Genomic DNA, 27,820 nt, shown 5'->3' on the forward strand with positions numbered 1-27,820 from the left:
GCAATATCATCCCTGGATTATGTTAAGCTGCGCAACCCAAAATTATTAAAATTTCACAACATTTAAACTAACATTTTATTAGTTAAATACTTCTAAGTTTTAATCCATTGAGAATGAGACTCATTTGTGAAAATGTAAATTCAAATCAGACTTTTTAATGCCTGATTGATTCCTGTCTTTAAGAAGGGAAGATGCATGAAATGTATCTATGAGCTATGAAATCAAAAATTTGATATTTAACTTTTATCATCTGTAGCAATTTTTTAATGAAACCCAATTTTAAAGCTACTGAAGTGCTGTGAAGAATGGGCTTAGTAATTTGGAATTTTGGTCATATGACAAGACTACTTAACCTGATGCTCCAGTTTCTAAACTGCAGCAATATGTTACTGTGTCTATCAATATACCAAATGCCTATTTCAATGTTAATATTCTATATTGTAGTGATACTACATATTCTTAAAACCTTACAAAATTGTGGATTTTACAAAAAAAAAAAAAAAGGTGGGTGGTTATAAATTGGATTAGTACAAATCAATTTGACAAAATATTTAATACTACAATATCTAAATTCTTAGAAATAAAAATGTCACTATCGAGCGGCTCTTACGTGGAATGAGTATTCATTTTGAAATTGTATTTATTGGTTCTGAAGGGAGGGAAAAATTACTAATCCTTCCTTGAAATTTATGCTTGAAAAAAAAAAAATACTTAGTTTTAAGTACATAAGGCTAGATCATTATAACGCTGGCTTTGCTTAAGAGATATGAAAACGAAACGGAAATGCTCATACTTAAATGCAGCAAGCAAAAAAATTTATAACAACATACAATATAGTAATCATTTATATTAATTCAAATAATATTTAAAGATGTAATTTATATCGATTTCAAAGTACGTAAAAGAAGTATGAAAGAATTTATGTTCATTCAATTAACATTCAATAATCTAATTCATGTTAATAACGCTTATTTCGATTACTAATACTTTATAATAAGTAACGGCTTTTAATTCCCATTATTAACTTGGTGAATGCCTAGAAAAGAAATCCCTAGAATTCTTCAAAAATAGAATAAACAGCCTCAAAATTTAGTAATACAAAAACATGGCTTATAAGAATGTTCAATAGACCCATGTGTCACAAAACGTTAATAGTAACATAAATTCTTTTGATAGCATAAATAAATTCAATGCACTTTAAAATTTTAAAAGGACTTACCAACAGCCTTAGAAACTAAAAAGCGAAATCAATTCAGAGTTTCACTAAAAAATGCTTATACTAAGCATTAAAGTCAAAAATTGAAATGCCGAAAAACCGTTATTCGGCGGAAATTATAATCACAATATCGATAATATTTTGATAAAAAAATTAATTTTAATAAAAAAAATTATTTTTACAAATTGTATTATTTAATATGTTAAAAATTTCCGTTTTGAACGTAAATGGCGGTAAAAATATCATCTAGCGCTTTTTGGGAGCAATTTTGGTGTAATTTTAATTAATTTATCTTTTGGAAGTTCATTGTTTCACCCTCGACCCCTTGACTTGGACGCGTCTCAATTTGACAGGTGATCTATTTTATACGAAGTTGGTGGTGATATTTGTTTCCGGTTTCCTATTGTGGTTACGTCACTCTTTAGTTAATGATGAACAAACATTCAAGTGATTTGGGGGAAAATTGGTATTAGTGTTTGAAAAATCTTCCAGGTGATTTTTATTTTATAAGGAATTGTTTTATATTTCCCATTAGTTGGTGACACAGTGAAAAATCGTTAAATTTTTTCAGTGATGAATCATTTAATAATAAACTTTTTAATAAAAGGTTTTGATTTTAATAATTTTTATACTTAATCTTAACAATGAAATATGAAGATTCGTGCATTTTAAAAATTGATGATAAAAAATTTTGAATTCTAAAATTTAAATTTTTAGGAAGTTGCATAAAGTGGAATCGAAACCGAAAACACGTTTTAACATGTTGCATCCCATTTAATAATGTGAGCAGTGGTGTTGTGACATGAGAATAAGAAGCGTATTGATGCCCCATTTGCCACTGTTGGAGTGGCGAAAGGAAAATATAAAAACATTTACTTCAAATTTTTTAAATATCAAGCCTTTTACATCATTTTAAAATCAAATATGATGAGTGAGACAAAAAAAAAAAAAATTATCCTGACCTTCATTTATTCTTATAAAGTGTATGAAAAAATTATTGTATGATATATTATCGTGATATTAATTTTGACGACTAATTCTTTGATCCGAGTGGGTTGGGAAGTGACTGGCTATAAAGCATTTAACTTTTTTGTGGAGTATTTGTGTTGCAGTGGAGCATTAGAAAATTAAAAATCTAGTGCTAGTTTAAAACTCCCTTTTCTTTCACTCTTTTTTCATTTTTTTTTTAGCCTCTTTGTTCAAACCCCTTTTCTTTTTCTCCCCCCTCCAATCCCCCCCTATTTTTAACTCCTATATCTTTCTAAAAAATTTTTCTAAGTGCTCATTTCTTTCAGTATCTAAAACAGAAAATACAAGGGCGCTTATAATATAACCGAATATTTCAAAATTATCCGGCTCTAACTAATTTTGAAATATTTCACAGAATAATGTTTTAAAATTGATTATTATTTTGTGTAAGGTTTTCCCTTATCTAGCGTTGGCATTTGAAAGAATAAGACTATTTACTACATTTTCGCTTACGGGAACAAGCTGAGAATTTTTTCTCCTAGGGCCGTCATATTTTCAGAATCTTTAATTTGTGACTGGAGGGTCTTAAATTGATCACATTCATCAAAATATGAACACAGTATATGGATCGCTGCTGTAACGATTTGTTGGTCTAATGTCCTGGCGTTGTAATCGAAGTTTGGAGAGTGGGTTGATTATTCTGTTCCTTCATGCAAGTATCGGTCAAAATTGAGAGTTCCGTCACCTTGATGTGATGTCGTTTTATGCTTCAGCTTATGCCAGGGGTAGCTAACCTTTATGGATCAGTATGCCATTTTTTCTAAAGAAATGTTTAATGAGGTATAGACGTGCCGTCAGCCATTTTGACTTGTGATTGTTGGGAAAATAATAAAACTAAATACTAACAACTCAAAACTCTTTATTTACAACGAAAAAATACATTTTGCACTGTATAATAGTAAAGGCTTTAGTTATACGTGTAATTCAAATCAAAGTAACATTAGTGTGACTTCTTATGTTGCATATTAGATGACAAATAACTTATATTAGGATTGCAAGTTGTTACTTTTGGCAGTATCCATGCTGAATTGGAGTCACCTGCCAAATGGTTTCTAAGAGAGTCTCATGTTATTCATCTGTTAAAATAACGACTCAAAGGCATAGGTAGATGAAATTATGGTTAAAATAGCATGAGCCAGCTTCTCCAAACAGTTAAATTTGTCTGGAATCGCATTCCAAGTTTCCAAAATTTCGATACTGGCATTTTTACGAATATTGCTTTTAATTTTTCTGTTTAAACCAATTCCAACTTTTTCGTTGTTTCAATAAATTTTTGAATCCATATTGAACTAGACTGGAAATCAATCAGTAGCATTTCAAATTCTCCAATTTGCAACTAATCGAATTGAGACAAGTTCAGTTTATCAAATGAAATCACATCAGTGTACATAATAAACTTGAAAGTTTCCGATAATTCTTTGAACTGAGAAAATCTGGCTGAAAATTCCTTGATTGACGAATCAATTACAGAATTAAATTCTTCAATAACTTTTTCTTCGTCTGGTTTCTCATGTACATCTAATCTCTGATTATATATATATATATATATATATATATATATATATATATATATATATATATATATATATATATATATATATAGGAAGTACTTGAATATTTTTTAATAATATCGTTCTTAAAACATGCAATCCAGCGTCAAAAGCGCGAATGAGATCCATCATGATGATAATTGTTTTATTTATGCCTTGAAGCTTTACATTCAGTTCGTTGAAATGTTGGCACATGTCTATAAAAAACATCAATTTTTAGAGCCACATAACATCCAACAACTGTGGATTTGTTGAATTTCCCCCACATTTTGCAGAAACAGTCTGATTTCTTTCAAGCAGTCAACAAATCTTTGAAGTACGTTCCCGCTGCTCAACCAGCGAACATTATTATATATTAGTAAGCCATTATATACCGAGTTGACTTCATCCAACAAAGCCTCAAACTTTCACTTATTTAAAGCCTGCGACGATATGAGGTTGACTGTTTTTGTGACTACTGCCATTATATTAACAAGAGATGTTAAACCACTCTTAGAACACAAGGCTTGTTGGTGAATAATGCAGTGGAGCTAAAGAATCGAATGACCTACGTCTGTTTGAAATAAACTACTGAAACCTTTTTTTTTTTTTTTTTTTTTTCCCACCATGTTTGGAATACCATTAATTACTGAAATATTTCTTTTCAAATCAATTTCTTTCTCGGTAAGCGAATTTTTAACTGCGGTACAAATATCTGTGCCCTTTTTAAATGGAATGGGAACACTTGCGTTTGTTCATAATACTTTGTAATGAACATTGTTATTTTGAACTAAAATGCAAACCGTTTTGATTGGCGGCGTGCTCAAAATATTGTACCCCGTGCCATCAATGGCATGCGTGCCATTCGTTCGCCATCCCTGGCTTATGCCATGCTGCGTTTTTTCAGCAAATAAGACAAAAATAAGCAATGTTTGTACAAAAGTTACCTTTATATTGGATCTTCATACTCCAATGAAATTGGACATGTGCAATATACAAAATTTGCAGATTTCTTTCAAATTTCGAAAAAATCTGTTAACTACTAAGAACTAAGTGTATAAAATTTGGTACATAATTTTAGCGTTTAAAATGTAGATCGGTATCAGATTTTGAACTATATCCCTAAATGAGGTGACAGTCTGTAATTCGCATGACTTTTTAATATTCGCTTTAATTAAATATCATATTTCTTTTAACTTTGTTACTAAAGTTGCCGTTCTGTGTCAAATTTTGGCTTCAATAAGTCAACAAAATGGCGTCCAAAATGTATACTGGATTGTCTTCACTATACTACGAAGCACAAAACGCTCATTCTTGGGAATCTGAAAATAATAAGAGCTGAATATTCGTGGCGTTCACTTTTCTGCCCCAAGGCCCAAAATTTTATGCGGAAGAGATGGTAATCGCACTTTTATTGCAAGGAAACTTCAGGGAGAGCATTCCATGTTTTTTTTTTTTTTTTTTTCCACTCTTAGGGAATTTTGTGTAAGATTTGATGGAGACGAAGTCATAGGGAGGATAGGTGGTGCCGAGCAATTATTTTTATTTTTCGCCCTTTCCCGTTGTCTTTGTCGACTCCTATCGTGAAGAATGCAAGATGTGTGTGGATAAGGGAGGGGGGGGGGATCGCGATTTCCTGGGCATCTTTGTCGCACGTGTAAGCACTTCGATTACGCCAATGCAAAAAGTCATGACTGTTGTAATAATATTTAATATTGTAAAAAAATTAATATTATGAAAATTTTAGAAAATATTTTTGTATAGAAATTTTATTTAACCAAACTGTCCTTAAATTATTTAAGTAAGGATTGAGTACTTGGAATGGGCCCCATCCATTTGGACGGGGCCTGACGGGGATGATTTTCCGTTAAAACTGTTTATGGTATTAATTCATAGTCATCGTCGTTCCGTTTGCTAATTGTGTGTTTTTCTGAGTTAATGATTCAATACATAGAAGTCCATCTTCTAATTTTAGTTATGTTTTCAGGACTGCGATGAGGGGGGGGGTTCTATCTCAGGTATCATTCCCGTCAATTGACCCTTGGTTCAAAATTATAAAGTCCGTTTCGTAATAGCCCTATTATTGCTTTCAAGCGGGCTGTTAAGATAGTTAATCCCATTCGATACCCTTTCCCGATCGAGACCCATTTAAAAAGTTATTGCACGTTGTAGATCTGTCGGGTATCACACATCCTTATATTGGATATGGATTGTAAGGTAGGAGAGTGCGATCGCTTATCAGATGTCGTCTTTTTCATATGATCACAGATCATAATATATAGTTACACCATAATCTGTAGGTAATTTAAAAACATGACATTTATCTTGTATGTGAACTCTGGATTTTTTTTTTTTGTCAACTCTAAGATTTTCGCAATGTATCATATTTCATCCTAGGCGTATTTTTCAAAACGCGAGACATATTTTGTGAGTACAATATGCCTCGGTATTTTACAACCGTTTAGTCGTGGACACCAGAACCAGAAGTTTCCCTGTTCGAAACCCGATTCCACCGAAAAATCATGGCGTAGGTTTTTTTGGTATTAGTTAAACTCTTAGAGCCTAAATTCCTTCCTGCAGGTATGATGCGCCAGTTTGGAAAGGAAGGTACCATTCCAGGTGTCGTGCTCATCCCCTGACCGGAATTTAAAATTACGAGGTCCGACCCAAAATAGGACTATTGTTGCTTCTTAACGGTGCGTTAATATAAATAAACTAAATGTAATTTATTCTTTTTGCATTTATCACGTTTAATAATTTTTTGAATAATAATTTTACTGTTTAATAGTTTAATTGTTTAATAATTTCACGTTTAATAATTTTTCAGGTGAACTAAGCTGTTTCACAAAATTTTTATTTTAAGAAAACAATATCTGTTGTCTGTTCCCCCCCCCCCCCAATATTACAGTTTGAACGGCTGTTATGTACTTGTGATGAATCTTCATCCCACTTAGCAATACAGCCGAACCGCTAACTATTGTGGATTTTCCGTTAGTTCTCTTCTTACCGATATACTTCTAGTTTTTCAACATACCACGAACTTCATTTTAGTGGCACATAAATGTATTTTATAAACGACTCTAAGAAAGTTTTCCAGGATGTGAAGTCTCGTGGCCCAGTTTCGACTTCGTGAAAAGGAGATCTCGAATTTGACATCTACTCGTCGGAAGATCCGTCCTCTCATTGGTATAGTGTGGAAGTTTGGAGAAATCGTCCTAGTCATCTGATCACTACTAAGAATTATGAGGTACGACCCTAAATCTCCCTCGTGTGTAGCTGCAAAACATCTTAATATATTAACGACTGACGATCCCTTCCCCAACATTATGAAGTCCATATTTAGAATTTTTCATTCAGTCAGTAAGTCAATATTTTTGTAATTCTGCCCAGTTGGACAATTTAAAAAATTTATTTTTTAATCTGGCTGTAATTAAGATATTTTAGTTAATGTTGATGCCAGTGGGAGTGTTTTTTTCCGAAACTTTTTTACAAATTCCCTAATAAAAGTGTTACCCTCTCCATCCTGCATAAAAATTGGGGCATTTAGGCAAAATCATGAATGGCCACTAGTGCTCAGATTTTTATTTTTGCGAGTCCTGTACATGAGCTTTTGTACTTCGTAGTTTTTGTGAAGAAAATTGTGTAGGCATTTGGGATACCTTTTTCTTGGTCGATCGAAATCGAAATTCTACACAAATCTGATACTTTGGTAAATCTAAATTGTTGAATTTTTAAAGTTATCACTTTTACATGCTTGAGAATGTGCAGACTTACGGATGGTCAACTCCTTTACGGATTTGGTTTCAGAATTTGATTCGGATGTACATTTTAAATGCTAAAACTTTATTGAAATTTACCCACCTAGCACTTTGCATTGTGCATTTATTGCGTTCCTGTACTCTCGGACACACAAACTTTCTGTGAATGCATATTCTTCAAAATTTAGTTGGAGTCTATGAGTTAGCTTAGAGACAACACATCAAATTTCAAGGCGTTTTGAGTGTTCGTATTCAGACACACATTCCAAAAATGAGTTTTTCGAACTCTTGGTGGTCTGAAACGAGCATATTTATGAAAATCTCGAGTCCGAATTTTTTGAGACGTTTACGGTACTTTTTCTTTGTATTTCTTCGTATACAAAAAAAGTGAAATTTCTCTTCTAATACGTTAGAGCAGTTTTTAATAATCTTCGATCCGTCAATGACGTGACGTATTCTGGATAAATCTACCGCAGGTGTTAGAAGGTAAGCAGAAGAGAAATTTGGCCAACAATATCTACACGTTCGCAAACTCTTCCCCCTCCCCTTTGGTATGATATGAAAAATTGGAGAGGGAAGTGCAGGATCATTTGTCGTCTTTTTAATTTTTATCCAGTTCTGAAAGGGTGCATTTTTCTATTCAGTTATCCTGTTTGATACAAAGAAACTGTACCAGTCCCCCCCCCCCCACCTCAAGAAAAAAATTCAAATGTGAAGTTATGAAAAAAAAAAAAAAGTGAGTCTCTTTGAGCAGTATATGAAATGGTTTTTAATAATTATATTTAAATTAAAAGAATTTAGTCTTGCATTTATGTTGCTCCATTGATGTTTCATGACGGGTCTGGATATGTGTTGTACAGAATATTTTTTGTACTCTATACCGGTCAGGGGCATGCAAACTTTCTCCCATTGGTGTGATGTAGAAGTTTGGAAAGGGGACTGTATGCTCATGTACTGTCCTCTATCATCTGTTCAAAATTACTACGTTCGTCGGAAAATAATTGTTGGCCGTGTAACCTTAAAACGAAGCATTTTTCTTAAAATATCCGACTGTGTTTGGAATTTTTTTTTTTTTTTAACAATAACTTAAATGTTATTTTTTCAACTCCATATGTTTCAAAACTTTGAAAATATGGTTAAATTATGCTTTCCAAATATATAAAAAAAAATTGAGAAGATTGAAAAAAAAAAAGTTTTTTTATCTATCAGCCTTACGGTAAACAGTCATAGGTAAAATTATATTCTAAACAAGCATAAAACCTTGCAGGAGTGCATTTTTATGATAGAATCTGTGACATTCTCTAAAGTATTTCATGCAATTCAAAGAATAATTTTGAGGTATAGTTGACGAAGTTATTAAATTAGCAATTTTTTATAAAATTGCTTTTTATTTATACGCAAAATTGTTACTTATATTCAGTATTGATCTTTGTTCTAAATTTTTCTCTAAAATCTAACTACAGAGAGCAGTCTCCCATTTCAGAGCGTTTTCCAGAAAATGCATTTAAAATTTCAATGAGACGCGAAACAATGTTCGGGACTTGGAAATAAAACAACTTTAACTTCATTTGTAATTCACATAGATGGTTTAGAAAATTTTCAATGTGGGCTACAAAATTAATTCGATTTATCGAAAACGATGATTTTAAACTATTTGGGGGAAATGCTAACGACGAGATATCGTTATGTAGGCGAGTGCCTTAATTTTCAAAAATTATTGAAATACTACAGGTATCAATTTATTCTGTCGTTATTTCGTAATATGTTTCTTTTTGAATTTGCAAACATTCTTATTTTATTTTTTTATGAGCATCTTCTCAAATCCTAGCAAAGTCAAATTGGACCGTTTTCCTCGCAAAGATATGATACTTTCGTTCGGCATTAAAAGGTTAACTAAACATATGGTTTCCATGCCAAGGAAATAACAATTAGATTCAAGGTCGCAATTAAATGTCTTATCAACGAATGCTAACTACTGTTGATTTCTTAAAAACTCTACAGGCAACATGAAATAGTTTGATTTTTCTTCCTTGCGATGGAAAGTGATTTATCAGAAAATAAATTTTTCTGATAATTTCTGAATTAATTTATGAACAGGTAATTGAAAGATTAATAATAGATGGCCAAAATACACTGAACGCATTTAGGATTATTTTTCCACCACTGGTTGGAAGAAGTTGAGCTAAACGGGTAATAATCTTCCTAATATTATTGATATCAATTGATATAACAGATTAATTAACCTAATAATTTTCTTGTTTCACCGAGTTTGGGTAAATTTAAAATTTGTATTTAAAAATCTAGCAGTAATCGAAAGATAATTGGAAAATCCATGACAGGTGGGTATTGATTCTGGCCGTCAGCTCGAATCATTTCAGATGGCAGCAAGCATTGAATTGAGGTAATAAGAAATAGAAATTGCGCCTTTCATCTAGATTGTAGCAAGAAGTAAAGAACTACGATAAATATCACTGACCAGTGATCGATTACTAATTCTAATACATTGATGGCGATCCAGTTGTATACAGATTCGAAGGGAAACATTCCGTTGAATTTCGCCTGCATGTATTTTGCATATGTTTGGCTGCTAGATTTGAAACAAGAGAGCTAGATTGACTTTTGGAATTACTGAGTTTCAGGAATAAAGCATTAACTTAGTCGTTTCTCATATTCATTTATTAATACCGTATTTCGCAAACAGAATTTTGGATTTTTTTTTTTTTCGTGTGTGTGCGCATTTGAATTTCATAAATCAGACGCTGTTAATTTGAACTTGCTATTAATTGAGTTTTACATCAAAACATAGATCGGTAGCCAAATTCGTTTAAATTCGAAGAGCGCCGTCTTTTATAAAAAAAATAATAAAAATTACAAAAACTTTTATACGGGAAGGATAACTTTTTTTTAGATATACAATACGTATCTGTGAGGGAAATGCAAGGTACGATATATTGCAAATATTGTAGTTCATAAAATCATCTTATCGAATTTTTTCGCGCAAGCGTTGCAGTGCACATCACACGTTTTCCCCGCCCCTAAACAAATTTCCCTTTTATTGTTGAAATGCGTTTATTGTGTATCCCCTCTCCCCCTTCTCCAAATAAGAGTTGGAACTCCTTTCAGGGCGCGTGGGAAATTCAAAGTCAGATTTGCACTGCTCCTTCCCTTTCACCTTTCTACCAAAAAATGTAGAAAAACCTAACACTATGCAGTTAGAAAAGTCATTGGCATGCTTCCGAAGTCTTGGATAATTAGTATATTTTCTGGTTTTCGGTGAACATTCAGTCATTCACCAATTGGGGGGAGGGGGGGAAAGCTGTTAAAATTAACTGCCTTCCTTAATTAACCAAGCATTTCTTTCCAGTGGGGACTGTTGGATTTATTATGTCTATACATTTCTATCAACGTCATTTTCAAAATAATGCAAATTTTGTATAATTTGTATATTTCTATCGACGTCATTTTCAAAATATCATAAGGCAAATTTTGTATATTTATTTAATTTTTTATTAATTTTATGTCTGAATCGGCCGTTCAGGAGGCTAAAAATTTGAATAAATATTGCGGCATTTTAATCTTATGTACATTCGATGTTGTAATTTTTTAATCAATTTATATTATTTGTAAATTGTACTGGTATTAAAGGAGTTGGAAAATTTACTTGATGTGTAGTTTTTGGCAGTTTGAATATCTAGAGCATCTGAGATCCAAGCTCTTGAAAATTCGCTCTTCGAATTGAAGTTTTTACGTACTTAAATTTGCTCTAACTATTAAATTTCCTTAATCAGTGGATTTCAAACTTGTCTTCAAGTTCATATAAAGACAACAAATTATATTATGCTCTTTGAAACCGTATCAGAGCTGAAAGTGTTAAATATTTTGAGTTCTAATATTCAAATAATTAATTACAACTTAGTTAATTTTCTTTGATATATTTTGCATTCTAATTATACAATTTTTAAATGCTAATTTTTAATCTACTGATAATTATTATTAATAAATATTAATTTTACGTTAATAATTTTGTAATCATATATATTTTTCAGTTAAAATCTCTACATAATAATATAACTGTCTCTTAACAGTGTTAAAGGTGCTCTATTTCATACATTATTACTGAATATCATTATTTTGTGGTGGGATGAACATCATTATGATCCATGCAGTGGACGCAAAAGGTCCCATGTTTTTGGGAACATTTCTTTAATTATGTAGCATATATGTGAAAGAAATATTTTAAAAATTCATTGAATTCATCAGTTCTTTTATTAAATAACATTATAAGATGAATAAAGAGTTTTTTACAAGAGTTTACTCAGAGATACTGGCATCTCTTGCATTTCCAATTTCCAAAGTTAAAAAATGATTGCACAGACACTTACGCACAAACACACACAAAAGACAATATATTTACGAAAACAACACGTTTCTTTGAATTTTGTTTTAATTTATTTAGACAATCGCCACTTGTAAACATACGAAATATAGGAATCTAAGAAATCAAAGCGTGCCTAAACCATATGGTGTTTGCATTTATTAATAATCATTGTCCACAGAGTAAAACTATATGCAAGCATATTGTCCGAGATTAAGATGCTCCTTTAAGATGCTGTTCAAGACGATTATCCTTGCTCTCTGGTGAATTAAAAAATAATAAAAACTCCTTTGTGAACATTACCAGTCCTGAAATATAAGGATGATTTATTTATCTTCAATATGAAAACTATATGGGCCTATTAGTGAGGAATTTCTGGTTGCAAATAGAGTTATCAATCTTGTGTCCGATGTCTTAACAGTGTGTTTTGGAAATTGATTTGCAGCACAGATGTGGTGCGCATAATCTAATCACAATTTAGTTAAGAGCATTATTTCGAAAATGCCCTATCTATTGAATTCGAAAAAGATTATCTATTAAATTAACTATTTATTTATGTCCTTCATTAAAAAATAGAATTTATTACTTAAAAAAACACGTGGAAATACTCTCTAATAATTTGATGTAAATAAGTCTTTAAACTTAAAATATAAAGAAAAATATAAGAACATAGTCTCTAATGTAACCTGTCTATATATTCTTCACTATCTCGGCCATGAATCCTCTTTCTTTATACAACATATTAACATACCGATTCACAGATTTGTGACAAGCTTTCTTGATTTGTTTAAAATTTATTATTAGCGTGTATTTTTTGCAATCTTTTGTTCGTGGTTTTTGAAAAATCATTATTCAGTATCTAATTTTTTTCCCTATTCTGTATTTTAGAAATTATATTGCTCATATTTTTCTCTGCATACTACACATTTTTCGTTTCAGGTTCTAGCATAAAAACACATTCATACTATTAACAAGTAGTAGGCAATAACACATTTAATGTTGTCTTGTGCACGTTTTCTCATCTCTGACTTACATTGTTTGCTTTACAAACAATAAGTAGAGAACTAAAATAATTTTTAAAAGTAAGATTAAATAGGAGACAAATGAAATCTGAATTATTTTTTCATTATCATGATCTGAATGAAAGAACAATGAAAATGTCTAGATACTTAAAATTACTGTGTTTAATCTTATTTGGAAGTGTGACCTAATATTTAAGAAGTTTTGACTTAGAATAAAATCTGAGTAGATTCAATATATATATATATATATATATATATATAATATACTTTCTTGAAGCTCGTCAATAATCATCATTTTAAATGGTAGTAGAATGATTCACCTTTCACCGGTCTTAACAATTGTCATAACTGCATCAGTGGAAGAACTCTGATTTTTATTTTAACATTTTGAGGATAAAATATCATCTGAAGTATACTATAAGTGAGGAGAAGTTAATTACTATAGCAAAGTTTTCAATGAATGAAGGATTTTTTTAGTATTCACTTAAATAAATTTAATTTTTTAAATCAGAATATCGTGGATTTTATATTGAATAACGTCTAAAAATACTATTAATAATTTCCATTCATTTTTATATATATAATTTCACCTTAGACATTTTTTTATGCATAAATATGAAAATATTTTCTTGCATTTAAGGGATTTTCTTTCTATTTCTTAACTGTAGTTTTGTAAAAGATGGTGAGGAGCACAGAAAAAATTATGTACAGAAATACACCTTGAAATCCATATTTGTGTTTAAAATTAATTATTTATAAAATGTATCCTCTTTGTGTAAAAAATGTTATTATTAAGAAGAATGTATTAATATTGTTGAGAAGAAGAATATTTTATTAACTTAGTCTAAAACTATTCAAGGTTAATTTCAATAGAGGAAACTGATTGAAAATACTTGTCACAGCATAATTTTGGGTAAACAGTTACTGCACTCCACCTTGATTAGATCACATATGCTCAAACTATTTGTTAATACAAATTTCCCCTTTGTCTTCATACATAGTGTTTCATAAGCTACACACTTAACTACATAATGATTTCACTTTCTGCCCAGAGATGATATTGTTTGTTTTCATTTATTTGTTTTCAAATGTCAAAAAGAATAAGCCTAAGCAATAATTTCTGCATTTTTATTGTCTATATAATTTTGAATATTTATTTTTTGAATATCTAGATTAATAAGTTTTATACATAAGAAATATATCTGAATTTTATTTCATTCATGCAAGCTTTTCTTCCAGGCCACTCCATAACTTATTATTTTGTTCTGTTATGAGATTTCTGTTTGCTCCTTTTTTTTAATTATCATTTATTTCACTCACATGAATTGCATTTCTTTTTTTCTAATATTGCTAGATTTTTTTTTAACTCTTAACAGTATTAATTTTACTATAATTTGTTTAGTGCTTCAAAAATTAGTGAAAATAAGACAATTTAATATTTAAAAATTCTAAATAAATTAAATTTCTTAACCTAATTTAAAAATAATTTATAACTGATTACAGGTAGGTTATGCAATTCTTCAAAATTTTTATATATTAATTGATATTTTTCTTTAATTTTCAAATCAGGCTATTTTGTAAAGTCATTTTAATGTCACATTTTTTTTCTACAGAATTAGGTTATTTATATATCGTTATAGTATTTCACAAAAATAAATAACAAACTTTGACGTGGAGGCATCTGTGAAAAGTATTATAAAATTTGATATTGCTATTATTTGTGAAATTTTTCATGTGTAAGACATCTTAAACCAATACTAAAAGAATGCACAACAGTACCAAAACAAAAAAAAGCAAGCAAAATTTGAGGAGTTAATTTTATATGATCCGCGGCTTTTGAAAATAGTGTAGGTTTATACATGAGCAAATAACGAAACCAATAGAAAAGTTATATTTTCTGAAAACATTTGCAACAATTGAACATTTTTGTATTTATGCGAATTTCGAAAATTTTTTTGAAACAAGCTTACATTTTTTTTATATAAATTTAAAAAAAAATTTAATAACAAACTTCCTTTATATTTTTAAAAATTTAGTTCAGCTGGGTCTTCTGTCCTCAGGATTCCTTAGTTCCTTCCTTAAGATTAACTCTCTCATATATAGCTGAAAAGAGAGGAAAAAGTTTTTAAAAACAGTTCATGAATGCTGTTTGTCAACACAATTTTCTTGCAAAAAATCTCTGCTTTGAGATTTATACAGAAAAGGAAAGAAAAGGCAATATATGGATGAATTTATTAAACTTAAATATTATGTTTGACAAATAAATAAATTTTAAACTTAAAATTCCGAAAGCACTTTTTAAATGTAAAGACGAAGTTATCGCCAATGTCACCATTCTTAAAAATTCTAAATCAATTAAATTTTTTACCCTAATTTAAAAATAATTTAAAACGGATTACAGGTAGGATATACAATTCTTCAAAGTTTTTATATATTCATTGATATTTTTCTCTAATTTTCCTATCAGACTATTTTGTAAAGTCATTTTAATGGCACACTGATTTTTTCTACATAATTAGGTAGTTTATATATGTTTATAGTATTTCACAAAAATAATTTACAAACTTTGATGTGTAAACATCTGTGAAAAGTATTATAAAATTTGATATTGCTATTATTTGTGAAGTTTTTCACGTGTCAGACATCTAAAACCAATACTTCACGTATACTAAAAGAGTGCACAACAGTACTAAAACAAGAAAGACAGCAAAATTTGAAAGCTGTTTTTATTTTATCACAGCTTTTAATGATATTGTAGATTCATACATGAGGAAATAATGAAACCAAAAGAAAAGTAATGTTTTCTGAAGATCCTCTTCGTGTAAAAATGCTAATAATACGATTATTTTAAAATTATTAATATTATTAAGAAAAATAATAAGAATTTTTTTATATTCACTTAAATAAAATTTCATTTTGTAAATAAGAAAATAATGGATTTTATATTGAATAATGTTTAAAGATACAATTAATAATATCCATTCATTTTTTTAATATATAATTCTACCTTGCACATTTTTTTTTTTTTTTTTGAATAAATATGAAAATAGTTTCCTCCATTTAAGGGATTTTCTTTTTATTTCTTAACTGTAGTTTTGTGATAAATGGTGAGGAACACAGAAAAAATTATTAACAAAAATACACCTTGAAATCCGTATTTGGAATTAAAATGAATTATTTGCAAAGTGTATCGTCTTCGTTTAAAAAATGTAATTAATAGGATTATATTAAAGTTATTAAAAAAATAATAAGCATTTTTTTTAGTATTCACTTATATAAAACTTGACTTTTTAAATAAAAAAATCATGGATTTTATATTGAATAATGTTTCAAGATACAATTAATAATATCCATTCAAATTTATTTTTTTTGTATATAATTTCATCTTACAAATTTTTTATGAATAAATATGAAAATAGTTTCCTCCATTTATTCTGCATTTAAGGGATTTTCTTGTTATTTCTTAACTATAGTTTTGTAATAGATAGTGAGGAACACCGAAAAAGTTAACAAAATTACACCATGAAATCCATATTTGGATTTAAAATTAATTATTTATAAAATGTATCCTGTGTGTAAAAAATTTTATTATTGAGACGAATGTATTAAATTTATTAATATTGTTGAGAAAAAGAATATTTTATTAAGTCTTAAACTATTCAAGGTTAATTTCAATAGTGAAATTGATTTGAAATACCTATTACAGAATAATTTTGGGCAAACAGTTTCTGCATCCCACTTGGATTAGATCACATATACTCAAAATGTTTGTTAATACAAATTTCCTCTTTGTCTTCATACATAGTGTTTTATAAGCTAATACTTAATACATAATACTTAACTACATAATGATTTCACTTTTTGCCCAGAGATGACATTGTTTTATCAAATGTCAAAAAAAAAAAAAAAAAAAGCCTAAGCAGTAATTTCTGCATTTTTATTGTCTATATAATTGACAGTATTTATTCTTTGAATATATAGATTAAAAAGTTTTATAAATAAGAAATATTTCTTAGTTTTATTTGTTTCATGCAAAAGCAATGCAAAATTTTCTTCAAGTCACTCCAGACTCTAACAGCATTAATTTTTCTATGTTTTGTTTAGTGCTTCAAAAATTAGTAAAAACAAGACAATTGGGTATTTTAAAAATTCTAAATAAATTAAATTTTTTACCCGAATTTAAAAATATTTTAGAACGAATTACATGTAGGATATACAATTCTTCAAAAATTTTATATATTAATTGATATTTTTCTTTAATTCTATCAGACTATGTAAAGTCATTTTAATGGCACACTGATTTTTTTCTACAGAATTAGGTTGTTTTTATAAGTTTATAGTATTTCACAAAACTAATTTACAAACTTTGATGTGTAAACATCTGTGAAAAGTGTTATAAAATTTGATATTGCTATTATTTGTGAAGTATTTCACGTGTCAGACATGTTAAACCAATACTTAATGTATACTAAAAGAATGCACAACAGTACTAAAACAAGAAAGACAGCAAAATTTGAGAGTTATTTTTATTTTACCACAGCTGTTAAAGATATTGTACATTCATACATGAGCAAATAACGAAACAAAAAGAAATGTAATATTTTTTGAAGACAAGACATTTATATTTCAAAACAATGTTTTGTATTGATATTAATTTTGACACAGTTTTTGAAAGGAGCGTCCTGGTCAGCTGGGTTTTCATCTACCATCATTGGTTTCCTTCCAAAAGAAAAGTTTTCCCAACGTAGCTGCAAAGAGAAGAGAAAGAACTTTAAAAAAAAAAAAAAAAATTAGCATGTTGTCTGTCACCTCAATTTTCTTACAAAATATCTTTGCTTTGAGATTTTCACAGAAAAGGAAAGAAAAAGCAATATATGGATGAATTTATTAAACTTAAGATTCCGAATGCGCTTTTTAAATATAAAAATGGAGTTATCGCGAATTTCATGTTATATTTATTAAAATGTTACCCCTTTTACAGTTGGCAATTGTTAACATGGTGGCTAAATAAGTTGTCATTTCAGTACTCCAACCTTATATGGTTATCGTTGTTTGATTCTGTTTCGTTTTCAATTTGTAGTATAATGAAAAAAAAAAAAAAATCTTGTATGATATAGCTATTTGAAAATTTGTAATAATTCATGCTTTAACTGAGATTTGTTAAATAGAATGACACTTTGCTTTCAACAATAGCTTTTGGAGTAAAAATTGAGTTTATAGTTGGTACGTTTCATGCATAATATATGTATTTATGCGCACTTAAGTTTTCTGTGAAATATAAATGACTTGGATATTTCAGTTTTATACTTACTAAAGAATCCATCCTCCAAGAAATCCCGTAGCAAATGCAACCACACGAATGATGATGTCACGGCGGGTTAATTGATGGCCTACAACTTGTAAAAGTTCACTAATCGATGGAATATCTCCACCGTAAATATTTTCATTATCCATTTATACTTATTTATTAACTTAGAAACCGTTGTTTCAAATAAATGATAACTTCTCAAATGTCGAATTCAACTTCTGTGGAAATGAAGAAACGGGAGTGTTGCCATTTGACTTTCAGTTATTGAAACAAAAGTTGTTGAATAACGGTGCTTCTTAACTGTGGGTCCTGATCCGCTGAGGAATGACTGATTATGCTGGCAGTTTTGAGATGAATACCGACCCTTTTTTAAAATTTTTTTGACCTTCAGTACGAATAAAGTATAATTTTTATGTTTATTTTGACTATTGTATATGTATTAATAAATAATCGCTTATCGTTAGCCATGATATGCTTTCGAATTTTAGAGGGTAAATATTTTTAAATTTCATATTTTTCATAAACTGTACTAAAAATTTGGTGAAAAACCACTTATTTTTTTATTGACAGCAGAAAATGGATGCTCGTAAAACTTTTGAATACTAAATAAAATAATCAAATTCGTATTAGTTATTGATCTGGTATATTGATATATATAATATTTTATAATTTGCTAATTAACTGGGATGGGTTATTACATTGATGCAATTCAAATATTTCTTTATTATATGTACTGCAGGAATGATTAAAGGCATAATTTGCTATCCTAAGAAATTATGATGAATTTGACTATTATAGTGATTAATTAATTTAGTAACCGGATGCCATTTATCTTGCCAAAGCATAAAGTAAATTACTGCTCAAATGTTGATTTATAATGTGCAATATTTTATTCAGGAAAAATAATTTTTTTTAAAATTAAATCTGCATATTTTGTGCAGTAAACGTCAGTTTTTTTAAAATTAAAATTCATTTATTATTTCGAAGATTTTGTTAATTTGACAGTTCTTTTGTTTGATGTGCTTCGCATAAATTAGAGTATGCTGTATTATTAAAAAGACATCCATTATAACTTTTACCAAAGTTTGTGTACTTGTACTAAATAATAATAGCAAGTAATCGTCAAAAATATCACTTTAGTTTATTGATTATGTCCAGCAACCGTATGCCATTAAGGCAATTCCCAATTCATACACAACACCGAAGTATATATTTTTTTTTGTTTAAAAGTAATGATTTTCAAAAATTTCTTTTTACTCTAGTTGATAGTTGTAATTGAAATATACAAAACCGCACCATATAAGATCTTAATTCAGACATTAATTCATAAAAGTGCACGATATTTCCCTACATTGTAATTGAAAATCAAACGATAAGTTCATACTTTTTGTTATAAAACGTTATTTTCTGCATTTAAATGGAAGAAGAAAAATTGCAAACAATAGTTATTTCTTCAGATATGTTTAAAATCCTGTGTTAAGTTTTTAATTTTGGCCAACTGATACAAACCTAATACTGTACTAATAAAGACCGAATTGTACAATGGCAATAAATTCTATGTTTTCTTAAAAATTAGCATTCCTTTGTTTTTGTTTAAGATTTGAAAGGAATTTGGAATTAGTAATTTAGATGAAAAGTAATCTACCTTTGCAATCGAGCTTGCCTAATGGATTTTTATTTATTTATTATCATGTGAGACCATGATGTTGTTTTGGTTAGGAGGTTTTGAAGCTGAAAATCGCTTAGGCAATGAGTAAAGCATGAATGGCTATTTTCATCATCATCTCTTAATCGCATATATTTTTTTACCTGCTTTTACCAGTATTGCATTATTATTATGTGTGCTTCTTTAAAAGCAGATGCGTTTTTAAAAGTTTGACCTGCTTTTACCTGTATATTTGCATTATTTTATTTTGAAAATGACGCCGAATGAAATGTATAGACATAATATCACTTCATTCATTCTTAAATGAGAAACATTGAATTATTTGAGTCCTGTTTATTTGTTTTTTTCACTGATACGTCTGGCGTAGATGAAAAGACTTTGAATCTCTTAACTCCTCACAAATATCTTTACTTTCCCGCAAACATAAAAATTTAGTAATTTAACGCATATCTTTCTTTATGCACGTTATTAATAACGGTAAATATCATTGGCCAGTGATCGATTACTACTTCTAATACATCGCGATCCAGTTGTATATAGATTCGACGGCAAATATTCCATTAAATTTCGACTGCCTGAATTTCACAAATATTTGCCTGCTAGATTTGAAACAAAGTTTTTCGCCGCCCCTAAACGCATTTCCCTTTCATTGTTGAAGTGCGTTTATTGTGCTTCCCCTTCTTCAAATAAGAGTTGAACTCCTTTCAGGGCGCGTAGCAAATTCAACGGTAGATTTGCACTGCTCCTTCCCTTTCACCCTTCTACCAAAAAAAGGTGAAAAAACCGACTATGGAATTAGAAAAGTCATTGACATGCTTCCGAAGTCTTGGATTGTTAGCACATTTTCTGGTTTGGTGAAGATTCAGGCACCAACCAATTGAAGCGGGGGGGGGGGAGTTATGCTGTTAAAATTAACTCACCTCTTTAATTATCTAATCATTTCCTTCAAGTGGAGGCAGTTGGATTTATTACGTCTATACATTGCATTCGGCATCATATTGAAAATAAAATAATGCAAACTTTGTATATTTATTAGTATTATTTTTTTAATTTTATATCTGAATCAGCAGTTTCAGGAGGCCATGAAGGCCAGTTTTACATGAAGTTTAGACATTTAATTGAGAGTTGATAAAATAGCATTTGAAAAAATTTTATGTTTATTTGCTTATGTTAAATATAAATAAAATTTTAATATTGTCTTCAAAATCAGAATGTTTTAACCTACATTTAAATTTAATATTGTTCTCTTAACATTGTCCCTCTAATGCAAAAGTATTGATTTAATACTTTGGTTTTGACAAAATAAATACATCTATTCTAATTTCTAGTATTGTTTAATGTGCAGAAATATCATACTTGTGCAGAATTGCAAATATACTTCTATTTTATGTTCAGTTTCCAAAAGTGCAACATTGATTCCTATGTCTTAATTCGAAAAACATGATTCTTAAATTTAGTCTTGTGTTTTTGGTTGTGCGTTATTTGCAAGAGATTTTAATGACCATTCGTATATAGCTTTGTCATTAAATATTTAGTAAGAAATTGTTTTATTGCTTTTGACTTTTAATTCTTATGTGTTACTTTGTAATCGATTGAAACACAGGTATCCCTATTCGATCTTATGATTTTTAATTTCTATATAGTTCATTTCCTGCTAACTGATTATTGCGAATTATTCAGTAGCAAAATAATCTTCCAACATCAGTTTATAAATGTTGTATACTCTGCGAAAACTCTGTGAAGTGGAAAAGTAAAAAATATTAGCTCAAATCTCACTGTGAAATAGCTTAGTAACAGTGAATATCTAAATAACAAATTAAATTCTAAATATATATTTAATATAAATTGTTTGATAATTGCTTTTCTCAGCTCTTTATTTCTTTATAAAAGAAGTTAATTCAGTTTAGTATTGAACTGTTACATATGTAATTACAGCCTTTCTAAATATTTTTCATCTCGTAAAATTTTCAAGTATTTTTTTCAGTATTAAGTGTAATTTAAAAAATTTGCTCAGAATTTTCTGAAAAAAAGAAAAAGATTTTAAAGTGAAACTTTCTGTTGAATGTAAAGAGAATTTTTCAGGAAATGACACTTTAAATATATATATATATACTTATGAGAGTCTCTGAAATAAAAATGCAAATGTGTGTAATGTCATCTGAATTCAATAGTTTAGAAGAAGGCTAACCGTTTACACCCATAAGTCATTGTATTCGATCTCTGCTAAAAGTGAAGAAGCCTGTGTGTGTGTTTTATCGCTCTATAGGGCAGACCATTTGCAATGATCTGCAGCTTCCAAATTTGACCCATATAAACCTAAGCGGGTGGTAATGGAAATTTATTTATTTTCCAATACATTACAAATAAAGCTGAATTTGAATGTTTTATGCAATGACATCAAAAAATATTATAACAAAAATAAATTTTATATCTTTTCATAATTTAAACAATGCGTATGCAATGATACCAATTTAATAAATTTAAATTTTCTCTGAATTTTAGCAATTTTTTTAAAAATGTTCTTTTGCTTAATCTCTAAAAACATATTATATTGTTACACTGAAATTAAAACAATATTTATTGCTTCATCACATAAATAATCTTATGCTTTTCATCATGGTTTAAAGCTAAAAAAGAAGAATTCTGTTTGATATTTTTATAGTTTACAAGACGAATAAAAAATGATGTTGATATACCACCAAATTTAGAAGATAGATGAAGTACTCATTTATACTTTTAATAACACTATGATGACATGGGGTTACTCTACATTTGAACGGTTCATATACGGAATGAAAAAACGTATAACATAATTTAAAGGATAGTACATTAATATCTGACAATTTGATGGAATATCATAGATATAGAATTGCATCTGAACGAATAAACTCAAATTAAATATAACCAATATCCTTGGCAAATCAACCATCACTAAAAGCGACCAGTGTGAAACAGATATTATTGGATTACGTAGCATATATGTGAAAGAAATATTTTTTATGATTCATTGAATTCCACAGTTGTTTTATTAAATCACATTATAAAATGGATAAATAGTTTTATACAAGAGTTTAATCACTGAAGGAACTTTTTCGAAAATGGATGAATAGTGAAAAATTGGTTATTAACATCTCATGTTTGGAGAATTAGTCCCATAGATACTGACATCTCTTGCATTTCCAAGTTAAAAAATGATTGCACAGGCACACACCAAAAAAAGACATTATATTTTCGAAAACGTCACGTTTCTCTGAATTATGTTTTAATTTATTTAGACAATCGCCACTTATAAGCATATGAAATATAGGAATCGAAGAAATCAGTACCTGCCTAAACCATATGGTGTTTGCATTTATTAATAATCATTGTCCACAGAGTAACACTTTATGCAAGGATATTGTATGAGATTTGCTCGTTTCCTTTAAATTGCTGTGCAAGATGATTATCCTTGCTCTTTGGTCAATTAAAAAATAATAAAAACTCCTTAGTGAACATTACCAATCCTAAATTGTAAAGATGATTTATTTATCTTCTATATGAAAACCATATGGGCCTGTTAGTGAGGAATTTCTGGTTGCAAATTCAGTTATCAATCTTGTATCCGATGTCTTAACAGTGTGTTTTGGAATTTGATTTGCAGTGCAGATGTGGTCTGCATCATCTAATTACAAATTAGTTTAGAGCATTATTTCGAAAAAGCACTTGCGATGCTTCAAAATTAATGTTAAACTAAGTAAACTAAACTTAGTTACATAATTTATAGGTGATATTGTTTTTATCTCTCACTGTCACTCTCTTGGTTCTTTCTTGTTTATAGAATTCCCAAATTAATAGCTATAAGTAAGAATTATTATGATTTCTTTGAATGATTTTAATGTGAGTCATTTAAAAAAAAATTGAGATTTTTGATAACATATGTAAATTATGATGCTGTTATTAGACATGAATAATAGACTATCAATTAAATTAACTATTTATTTATGTCCTTCATTAAAAATAGAATTTATTACTTTAAAAAATGTATGGAAATACTCTCTAATAATTTGATGTAAATAAGTTTTTAACCTTAAAATATAAAGAAAAAAGAAACATATAAGAACATAATCTTAGTTCTTAGAAAATATATGAACATTGTCTCTAATGTAACCTGTCTATAATCTTTACTTCTTTCTTTATATAACATATTAACATACCAATTCACAGATTTGTGACAAAGTTTCTTGATTTATTTAAAATTTATTATTAGCGTGTACTTTTTGCAATGTTTTGTTCATGGTTTCTGAAAAATCACTATACAGTATCTAAATTTTTCCCCTATCCTGTATTTTAGAAATTATATTGCTCACATTTTTCTCTGCGTAACACACATTTTTCGTTTCAGGTTGTAGCATAATAACATGCATACTATTAACAAGTAGCAGGCAATAACAGATTCAATGTTGTTTTCTACATATTTTCTTTTCTCTGACTTACCTCGTTCACTTTTCAAACAAGAAGTAGAGAACTAAAATAATTTTTAAAAATAAGATTAAATAGGAGACAAATGAAATCTGACTTATTTTTTATCTAATTTAATTTAAATAACAATCCTTTTTCATTATCATGATCTGAATGAAAGAACAATGAAAATGTCTAGATACTTAAAATTACTGTGTTTAATCTTATTTGGAAGTGTGACCTAATATTTAAGAAGTTTTGATTTAGAATGAAATCTGAGTAGATTAAATATATATATATATATATATATAATTTCTTGAAGCATGTCAATAATTATCATTTTAAACGATAGTAGAATGATTCACCTTTCACTGGTCTTGACAATTGCCATAACTGCATCAGTGGAGGAACTCTGATTTTTATTTTAACATTTTAAGGTTAAAATATCATCTGAAGTATACTATAAGTGAGGATAAGTTAATTACTATAGCAAAGTTTTCAATGAATGAAGGATTTTTTTAGTATTCACTTAAATAAACTTAATTTTTTAAATAAGAAAATCATGGATTTTATATTGAATAATGTTTAAAAATACTATTAATAACATCCATTCATTTTTATATATATAATTTCACCTTACACATTTTTTTATGAATAAATATGAAAATATTTTCCAGCATTTTAGGGATTTTCTTTTTATTTCTTAACTGTAGTTTTGTAAAAGATGATGAGGAACACAGAAAAAGTTATGTACTGAAATACACCTTGAAATCCATATTTGGATTTAAAATTAATTATTTATAAAATGTATCCTCTTTGTGTAAAAAATGTTATTATTAAGAAGAATGTATTAAAATTATTAATATTGTTGAGAAGAAGAATATTTTATTAACTTAGTCTTAAACTATTCAAGGTTAATTTCAATGAGTGAAATTGATTAGAAATACCTGTCGCAGCAAAATTTTGGGTAAATAGTTTCTGCATCCCACCTGGATCATATATGCTCAAACTGTTTGTTAATACAAATTTCCCTTTTGTCTTCATACATAGTGTTTTATAAGCTACATACTTAATTACATAAGGATTTCACTTTTTGGCCAGAGATGACATTGTTTTTTCATATGTCAAAAAAAAAATAAGCCTAAGCAGTAATTTCTGCATTTTTGTTGTCTATATAATTCGCACTATTTATTCATTGAATATATAAATTAAAAATTTTATAAATAAGAAATATTTTTAAATTTTATTTGATTCATGCAAAATTTTGTTCCAAGCCACTCCATTGCTTATTGTTTTGTTCTGTTATGAGATTTCTGTATCCTGCTCTTTTTTTTTTTTTTTTGTTATTTATTTCACTCATATCAATTGCATTTATTTTTTTCTAATATTGCTTGATTTTTTTTAACTCTAACAGTACTAATTTTACTATACTTTGTTTAGTGCTTCAAAAATTAGTGAAAATTCTAAATAAATTGTATTTTTTACCCTAATTTAAAAATAATTTAGAACGAATTGCATGTAGGATATGCAATTCTTCAAAATTTTTATATATTAATTGATATTTTTCTTTAATTTTCCTATCAGGCTATTTTGTAAGGTCATATTAATATCACATTGTTGTTTTTTTTACAAAATTAGGTTGTTTATATATCTTTGTTAATTATTTTTGTGAAATACTATAAACTGATATGTATGCATCTGTGAAAAGTATTATAAAATTAGATATTGCTATTATTTGTGAAGTATTTCACGTGTCAGACATCTTAAACCAATACTTAATGTATACTAAAAGAATGCACAACAGTACTAAAACAAGAAAGACAGCAAAATTTGAGAGTTATTTTTATTTTTCCACAGCTGTTAAAGATATTGTAGATTCATACATGAGCAAATAAGGAAAGCAAAAGAAAAATAATATTTTTTGAAGATAAGACATTGATATTTGCAACAATTTTATATTTATATTAATTTTGAAAGAAGTGTCCTTTATGTTTTTAAATATTTAGTTCAGCTGGGTCTTTTGTAATCATTGGTTTCCTTCCACTGGATTAATTCTCTCGAAATAGCTGCAAAAAGAGGAAAGAACTTTTTAAAAAACAATTTATGAGTGCTATCTGTCACCACAATTTTCTTACCAAAAATCTCTACTTTCAGATTCATACAGAAAAGGAAAGAAAACGCAATATATGGATGAAGTTTTAAACTTTATTAAACTTCAGATTCCGAATGCGCTTCTTAAATATAAAGACGAAGTTATCCCCAATATCACGATATTTTTATATGAATGTTATCCATTTTACAGTTGACATTTGTTTACATGGTAGATGAATAAGTTGCCATTTCAGTACTCAACCTCATAAGGTTGGGGCTGTTTGATTCTATTTCGTTGTCAGTTTGTAGTATACTGAATAATAATAATAATAATAATAATAAAAAAAAAAAAAAAAACCCTTATGTAATATTGCTTTCTTTGAAAATTGTAATAATTCAGGCTTTAACTGAGATTCTTTAAACAGAGCGACACTTTGCTTTCAACAATAGATTAGGGAGTAAAAATTAATTTATTGTAGGTAATTTTCATACATGATTTATGTAGATATAAATTTTCTGTGAAATATAAATGACTTGGATATTTCAATTTCATGCTTACTTATCAATCCATGCTCCAAGAAATCCCATAGCAAATGCAGCCATACAAACGAGAATGTCTCGCGAGGTTAATTGACGGCCTACATGTTGGAAAAATTCTCGAATCGAAGCAATAACTCTTCTATAATTACTTTCATTTGCCATTTTCACTTATTTATTGACTTTAAGTCGTTGTTTCAAAGAAATATGACAGTAACTTTTCAAATGTCGAATACAGCTTCTGTGGAAATGAAGAAAAGGGAGTGTTGCCATTTGAGTTTCAGTTATTGAAACAAAAGTTGTTGAATAACAGTGCTACTTAACTGTGGGCCCTGATCCCCTGAGGAATGACTGAATATGCGGACAGTTTTGAAATTAATACCGACCCTTTTTAAAAATTATTTTGATCTTCAATACGAATAAAGTATAAATTTTATGTTTATTTAGACTATTGTATATATATTAATAAATAATCGCTTATCATTAGCCATGATGTGCTTTCGAATTTTTGAGGGTAAATGTTTTGAATTTTCATGTTTTTCATAAAAATTTGGTGAAATGGCACTTATTTTTTTATTGACTGGACAAAATGGATGCTCGTAAAACATTTGCGTACTAAATAAAATAATCAGATTCGTATTAGTTATTGATCTCGTATATTGATGTATATAATATTTTATATTATATTTAAAGATTTTATAATTTGCTATTTAGCTGGGATGGGTTATTACATTGATGCAATTCAAATATTTCTTTATTATATGTACTGCCGGAATGATTAAAGAAATAGTTTGCTATCCTAAGTAAATACTTATCATGAATTTGACTAATATAGTTTTTAATTAATTTAAA

General features: G+C 28.6%; 1 long non-coding RNA gene across 2 annotated transcripts in view; it reads left to right on the forward strand.

Moving 5' to 3' along the window:
- Window positions 1–27,820, forward strand: part of LOC129958093 (uncharacterized) — a 47,171-nt gene that overhangs the window by 11,845 nt on the left and 7,506 nt on the right. The window contains exon 3 of one of the 2 annotated variants that reach the window (XR_008783138.1): window positions 6,872–7,021. The exons of the other annotated variant lie outside the window; for it this stretch is intronic. This is a non-coding gene — a long non-coding RNA (uncharacterized LOC129958093). The remainder of the gene's footprint in view (window positions 1–6,871; window positions 7,022–27,820) is intronic. 2 annotated transcript variants of the gene reach the window in all.

Source organism: Argiope bruennichi, chromosome X1 (assembly GCF_947563725.1).
Source record: "Argiope bruennichi chromosome X1, qqArgBrue1.1, whole genome shotgun sequence".
NCBI lineage: Eukaryota > Metazoa > Arthropoda > Arachnida > Araneae > Araneidae > Argiope > Argiope bruennichi.